Genomic DNA, 8,356 nt, shown 5'->3' with positions numbered 1-8,356 from the left:
GGCAGCGCAATGCAGAACCATATAGCTACTAGGCAATATGAATCAAATGGACTTGACTAACTGATTATCAGCAAGTGTGAGCACCTCTATAAAACAAGAGGTTTTGGCAGTTTGCTAGTCTGGAGCATTCAGGTATCGGGAGGAAATATATCAGCAAATATGTGAGAAAGAAGCAATTGTTTCTGCCAGGCAATCTGGGAAACCCATTTCCAAACAACTTGAAGGCCATCGTTCTACAATGAGAAAGATTGTCTACAAGTGGAGTAGACCTTCCAGCAAATTCACCTTAAACTGTGTGATACTCACAGAAACTGCAAAAAACCCAGGAGCTACATATCAGACTCTACCAGTTAGCATGTTAAATATTAAGGTTCGTGCGAATGAACTTGAAAACATGAAACATCTCATACCAGCTGTCAAGCACGGTGGTGGAGAGGTGATGATTCCAACTGCAGGACCGGAACACCTCTGTATACCAAAATAATCTAGAGTCAAATGTAAGGCATCTGAAGTGTGGTTGAAACTGGGTCATTTAACAGGTCAATGTTCCCAAAGAGCAGCAACTCTACAACAGAATGAAAAGAAAAGAATCATGCTGGTCCAATGGGCCAATCAAATCTCAGACCTGCACGGCGTCAACGCATTAGCGTGGTTAGCTCATTAACACGTTAGCGCCGTCCAGACCCACACATGGTGCAATTCACGATAATTCACTAACGGAGATTTGCCGTGATAATGTGGTTATGGCGTTAACGTCCTTTTAACGAGATTAATGCTGACAGCACTATAAATAATATGAGAACCAACTAGACTAGACTAGATTATTTTTAATTATGTCCCAAAATTTAGTTTCCTTTTCACAACTGCACTTCTTGAATCAATGTAACAGGATATAAGGGTAAAGATACCATCACACTAAATTCAAAAAGCGACAACTGTGAGACTAAGACCAATTTATTTATAATCACTTATGTAGGCTTTTACACAACACTTGATAAGCAAGCTTAATTACTGGCATCTTCCCTTTGTACAGACATGAGTGTGTATTTCAGATGTGGCTTTGCTCCTCTGCAACTCTGTGCTGTCCCGTCTGAGTGTGTCTTGTGTGTGTTATAAACTGCTGATCTTTGCTGTGGTCTGTGAGTGCGTCAGTATTATGAAATATCCACAATCCACCTCATTTAATCACACGCATCCTAAACACACTCTTAATCACACCATGCTTTCTAGATCAGCCTCCCACGTCTTCTGTTTCTAGTGGGAAAACATGGGAGTAAAATTGTGGCTGTCAGTAAACACTTGGAATCCTATCTTGCACAATGCAGACACACTGTAACATCATTATGGATGATTCTTACCTCACCTTAGTAGTAAAGTGCTTATATTTTTAACCTATTACTGTAGTTATTTGTGGTTAAAATGGGCTAAACTATGTGGTAAAAATGTGTACTTTAAACCTGATAGTGAAAATGACCACAGCAGCACCAATTCATCTCTAGTCGGAAAAATGAAAACTTTGACTCACTGATGGCATTAGGTGAAGGGCACTCATTCTTTACTGTTTTAGAAAATATCTTTAGTGATCATATGTGATTTCAGGGTGGCCAGAAATAACTGTCAACCCAAATTGTGATAAAAATTCTATTTATTTACATTTTATGGTTTGACCAGGGTTACAGTTAGAGTTACAAAAGATGACATGACACGTACAACCCCCAAAAGTCTCAAAAACACTGGGACATATAATGTAAATTATAAATAAAAGCAGACTGCAATCATTTGAAAATTTCATAAATGCATATTTGACCGTGTCCTTCTGAATGCCCTGTGGGGGTTGCTCCGGGAGTGTGGGGTGTTTGGCCCATTGCTACAGGCCATTCGATCCTTACACAACTGTTGCAAGAGCTTGGTTCGCATAGCCGGCAATAAGTCGGACTCGTTCCTGGTGGGTGATGGGCTCCACCAGGGCTACCCTTTGTCACCAATTCTGTTCATAATTTCTATGCATAGCCAAGTAGCAGAAGGCTTTCACTTGGATGGTCTCAGAATCTCATCTCTGCTTTTCGCTGATTATATGGTTCTGTTGGCTTCATCGCGTGATGGCCTCCAGCTCACATTGGAATGGTTGGCAGCCAAGTGTGAAGTGGTGGGAATGAGACTTGGCACCTCCAAATCCGAGGCCATGAAAAGGGTGGAGTGCCCACTTCGGGTCAGGGACGAGTTCCTGCCACAAGTGGAAGAGTTTAAGTATCTCAGGGTCTTGTTCACAAGTGACAGGAGAAGGGAGCGGGAGATCGACAGACAGATTGGTGCTGTGGCTACAGTGATGTAGACACGACACCGGTCTGTTGTGGTGAAGAGAGAGCTAAGTGTAAAAACGAAGCTCTCAATTTACCGGTCGATCTACGTCCCTACCCTAACCCTATGGTCATGAGCTGTGGGTAGTGACCGAAAGAAGGACATTGCGGATACAAGTGGCAGAAATGGACTTCCTCTGAAGGGTGGCTGGCCTCTCTCTTAGAGATAGGGTGAGAAGTTCATCCATCCGGGAGGGGCTCAGACTAGAGCCGCTGCTCCTCCACATTGAAAGGAGGCAATTTAGGTGGTTTGGGCATCTGACAAGGATGTGTCCTGGGCACCTGCTGGGTGAGGTGTTCCAGTCATGTCCCACCGGGAGGAGGCCCCGGGGCAGACCCAGGACATGCTGGAGAGATTATATCTCTTGGCTGGCCTGGGAACGCCTTGGTGTTCCCCCAGATAAGCTAGAGGAGGTGGCTGGGGAGAGGGAGGTCTTGGCTTCTCTTCTTAGGCTGCTGCCCCCTTGACCCGAATGGATGGATGGCATATTTTATACAGAGTATAACACAGAAAACAAATCAAATGTTTAAACTGAAAGTCCAAAGCCTAAAACCAAAATGAATACATGACTGTGCTGGACTTGATTTTGCCTAAAATGCACCATTTTTATGTAGATTCTTAGTCATCCAGGTCATGGTAGACATAGGAGCTTAAAAAAGGCAACTGGAGTTCATGAAAAGTTCAACTAAAGCAGGTCTTTGGAAGAGAGGAGTAGGGTCTAGAGCAAACATAAAGAAGTCCAGTCACCTTCTTTTTAAGTTTCTTAATCTACCATTTTAAGAAAAATATTCGTTCACTTGAAATGTGATGGCAGCTACATGTTTCCAGAAAGTTGGGACAGGACCATGTTTGCCAAAATGTAGCATCCACTCGTCTTTTAGCTGCAGTCCATAAACATTTGGGAACTGAGGGGACTGGTTGCTGGTCTTCTTTGTGGTAATTTTCATTTCATAATGCACCAAATGTTTTCAGTTGGTGAAAGGTCAACTAAGAACATTATTATATACAGACAGACATAGATACTGTCATAACATTGTCTTGATGAAACATTTCTTAGATAGTCTGGATGGAAGCATATGTTGCTTTTAGCATTGATGGTGCCTTTCGAGATGTTTAAGCTGCTAATTTCAGAAGCCCTCCCATACCTTCAGAACACATTGCACTGAATGCTGATAACAAACTCCTGTTTAGCCTGCTGGCGCACAGCACACATGTTATCAGAAAAGAATTAAAATGTTCTCTTGTCTGATCACAGAGCAGTTTTATACTTTACTTTTGTCCATTTTAAATATGTTTGGCTCAGACAAGACTGCAGTGTTTCTGGACTATGTTCACATATGGCTTCTTCTTTGCATGATGGAGCTTTAAACTGCATTTGTGGATGCCACACTGAACTGTGTTCACAGGCAGATTTCTGAAAGTGAACATGTGGTGATTTCTATTTTTAATGCAGTGCCACCTCAAGGTCCAAAGTTCAGTATTGATTTTGAGCCTTATCATTTGAGTACAGATTCTCCAGATTCTCATAAACTCTTGATGATGTCATGTACAGTAGATAATTAAATATTCAAGGTCGACACAATTTTATGTTGAGGATCATTATTCTGAAATTTTACCACAATTTGTAGACATTGTGTTCAGCTTTCTGAGCCTCTGTCCATCTTTACTTTATGAAACTCTGCCTGTCTAGATGCTCTTCTTAGACCCAGTCATGTTAATGACCTGTTGCCAACCTAACTATTACTACATCTTTTTCTTGAAATAGCTGTACTTATGTCTGTAGTTGTAGTGGTAGCAAACACACAATGGCACTGCAACCATGTAACAAGCAATTGTGGTGTCTAGATACATTATATTTACAATACAGTTTTCATTTCTACCATAATTCCCCAGTGAAGCTCTCAATCACTACAAAATCCTTCATCATTCTAGTTCATAAAACATTTTTAAAACCATTTCATTCAAAATAACACCTGCCGCTGTTTTTGCTAGCACTAATGCTGTTCAAATACTTATGGCTTATGGCCATACCACCCTGAGCACAGCTGATCTCATAAGCTACGCATGGTCAGGTCTGGTTAGTAGTTGGCTGGGAGACAGCCTGTGAAGACTAGATGCTGTAAGCTTGGGTGGCAGTGGTCAGCACCATTGCTTCGCAGCAAGAAGGTTCCTAGCTCAAACCCTTGCTGGGGCCTTTCTGTGTGGAGTGTTTCCATGTTCTCCCTGTGCCTGTGTAGGTTTTTTCATGATACTCCAGCTTCTGCTCAAAGACATGCATGTAAGGCTTATTGATGATTCTACAGTGGCCATGGATGTGATGCAGACAAAAATGGATGGTTGTATGGTAAAAATGCGACGTAGTCTAAAGTGCTTTGCGCAGTCAGTGAGACTAGAAATGTGCTATTTATACATTACATTAAACATGCTTTGTGAAACACAAGTAGCCTCATATGAGCAACATTGTGACTATCACAGTAACTATGACTAAACACGCTGATACTGATGTTGCTAAATTTAAATACTGAATCATTAAACTTGGTAATTAAATTTGAAAAAGTTTGATGCAGCTCAGTCAGCAAGATTACAAATCAGCAGGTAATTAAAAGTACAATGACGAATTCTTGTCAGTTGAAATTCAGCATTCAATTAAATCTTATTTATATGGCGCCAAATCACAACAGCATTCGCCTCAAGGTGGTTTATATTGTAAGGTAGACTATAACAGGCAACACCAGGCCTCAAGGGCCAGTGTCTTGCAGGTTTTAGATCTCACCCTGGGTCAACACACCTGAATCAAATGATTAGTTTATTACCAGGCCTCTGGAGAACTTCAAGACGTGTTGAGGAGGTAATTTAACAATTTGAATCAGCTGTGTTGGATCAAGGACGCATCTAAAACCTGCAGGACACCAGCACTGGAGGCCTAGAGTTGCCTACCCCTGCTCTATAATAATAACATTGTTGCCACGTTGAACATTATGATGTTACTAAGGTTTTTCTATCTAGGATAACACATTACACATAAGTGTAAATTTACGCTGAAAAAAAGATTGCTAATCTTTTAATTCTAATTTTAATTAATTCTAATTATTTGTGAGCACAAAACATAAAAAATGTCACCTTGTGATTATTTATTTGCTCCATGGAGCCAACAAAGGACTCCCAATCTGAAGAAAAGGACTTTTCTTTGTGACTGATATAAATAGCCACCCAATCCTGGACTGTAATCAACGCTGACTACTGTACATGGCACCATAGACGGTATAAAAGATGGACAACTGAATGCTGGTTTAGCTCATTGGGATGAGCCATATGAGCAGAGAGGAGTAGGCCTGAGTTTGAGTCTGGAGCCCTTTGCTGCATGCCTTCTCCCCTCTCTCTCTCTTCCTGCTTTACTGTCTTTATTGGATAAAAGCTAAATTTAAAAAAAAAAAAGATGAATAACGAGTTGCAGTAGATCATTGCCACTCCCTGAGAGTTTTTCCTTCCCACTGTTACCAAGTGTTTGCTCAGTGGGTCATGTGATTGTTGCAGTCTATTATAGTAGGGTCTTTACCTTACAGTATACATTGAATTGAGATGACTGTTGTTATGATTCGCCTCACCAGCAGTTATTTGATCTGTGATTACTTGAAGTTTCTGAATGTAATTGACTGTCAGTGATCGCTCTGGTCACCGCATTGGTGTTTGTTGCTGTTTGGACTCTCTTACGCTACACAGGAGTGCTGAACAGCTCCATTTTCAGAGGGAAAAAAAAATCTGTCACCACAGTCTCATGGCTTGAAGACAACCTGCAGTGAATTCTTTGCTCGGAATAAATAAGATTTGAATATTGGTTCTAGTGGATATTCAAATATTTTGGACTGTTTTTCAATGCACTTTCCCAGCATATTCACAGTTTAATATGCCGAATAGTCAAACCACAGCAGCAACTAAGTATCAGGTCTGTCTGAGGCCAGCTGAATGACAGATTAAAGCTGCTTCGTGTCCATATGTATAGAGGAACGTAAACAAAGCATAATGCTCCGTGTGATTAGGAAGCATCCAGAGGCTGGTATGATTTAGATGAACAGATAAATGCTCAGAGTCTTTAGACGGAGCATGGAAAATTGGGAGATGGGTGTCGAGAGATAAGGGAAGCAGCGCAGCGCTCTGCAACAACATGTAAAGCTAACACAGACAGCCCAGTTTTGCTTTCCCACGGGATGTACAGTAGGTCCCACTGAAAGACACACACACTCACACAAATATAGTCAAAAACACAGAGATCCCATCTGCCCCAGCGTTTTAATCAGCTTATCACTCCCAGGGCCATTCAGAACGACTATATCAAGCTCTGACATACATTAGCGGTACTACAGGGATCAAGCGATATACAATCCTCACTGCAATACTCCTCACGTCACACACGCAGTCACACAAGTCCAGCACAGTTGTGCATTCATTTGGCCTTAAGTATGCATGCAATGAAAACATGGATCCCAAAAGGATTGAAAACATCATCTGTGTGTAAGCGCCACAAAAGTCATCAAACATGCTAACGCACTTACACAAATACAAACTCTGTGCGTGTGCTTGTGTATTCTGACACAGTGCCAAAGCCCAGCTGATCTCTCAGTAAATATGGACATATGGTCAGCCAGAGTGGGGAGAGAGGTAGCATGAGGATGACACAGAGATGATTCTTCGTGTGTTTTCATTTGTCCATGGGGAGACCACAGCAGGGGGAGACATCTTATCCTCTCAAGACATGTGTTGCTCTCCCAAAGCTGAGGTGCTTAGCCTTTTTGGACTCTTTACATCAGCCCATACCACCAAACCCTACCTCACCCAGAGGAACAGGTCAAAGGTGTCCGCTCTTGGTTACGTAACTACTCTGTTATGGAATGAAAACAAGGGAATTGTTGTGCCAGACTGAGGGGCTTGTTATGTAAGGCCCAGAAGATGTGATGCAAGATGATCAGCTTGGAATACTTCCTGGCAGCTGAAGTCAACCTGTGACCTCTGTCTTTCTTTCTCTATATTTGTCAAAAACCCAGGGCTGCTGCCCTGCTGTCCTTTTTATTAAAGAAAATTACTCAGTGTAGTTAACTTTTCAGATCTTTTATCTATCTCTTCTACTAAAAAAGTGCAAACACAGTGATAACTAATTTTGAAAAATAAAGTAAAACAGACTTAGAGTGGCACTCACGTGTGACCTAAAAGTCAATTTAGCAGAAGAACAGATTAAAGTTACTGAAATGACTTAGTTCTTTTTTCACAATGCTATAATGGCACCACATAGGGAAATTAGCAGCACTAGCTTGACAAACCGACCAACTGCTAATATCCTTGTGAATGTAGAGGGCAGAAAAGCGTGCCCAATCACATTACTCTCTGTTGATTTGATCAAAATTTGGCTAAAATTAGCACTGAATTTGGATGATAAATGCAATCCCACGTGCCAGTAACATCCACCTCCCAGTAATCCTGTCCCTACTCTTCAGAAGATCCATCCATCCATCCATCTTCTTCTGGTTATCTGGGGCCGGGTCGCAGGGGCAGCAGCCTAAGCAGAGAAGCCCAGACCTCGCTCTCCCAGCCTCCTCCTCCAGCTTGTCCAGGGGACCATCAAGGCGTTCCCGGGCCAGCAGAGAGATATAATCTCTCCAGCATGTCCTGGGTCTGCCCCAGGGCCTCCTCTCGGTGGGACATGCTCAGGAACCTCGCCAAGGAGGCGCCCATGAGGCATCCTTGTTAGATGCCCAAACCACCTCGACTGGCTCCTTTCGATGTGGAGGGGTCCTGGGTGAGGGACAAGACAAAGAGCGACTCAGAAGACCCCTATGAGCAGAACACCAGGGGAGCAATTCACCCTGGATAGGGTTACTGGGCCCCTCCTTGGAGCCATGCCCGGGGAGGGCCTGGCCAGGCACACCCCAAATACGGGACATGGGCTCATCCTCCTGCAGGCCCACCACCAGCATTGGAGCCGGGCAGCGACCAGGAGCAGAGGCCC

The sequence above is a fragment of the Neolamprologus brichardi genome, chromosome 20 (genome assembly GCF_056152115.1).
Source record: "Neolamprologus brichardi isolate AB-2024 chromosome 20, ASM5615211v1, whole genome shotgun sequence".
In the NCBI taxonomy this organism is placed as follows: Eukaryota; Metazoa; Chordata; class Actinopteri; order Cichliformes; family Cichlidae; genus Neolamprologus; species Neolamprologus brichardi.
Note: the sequence above shows the minus strand (reverse complement) of the source record.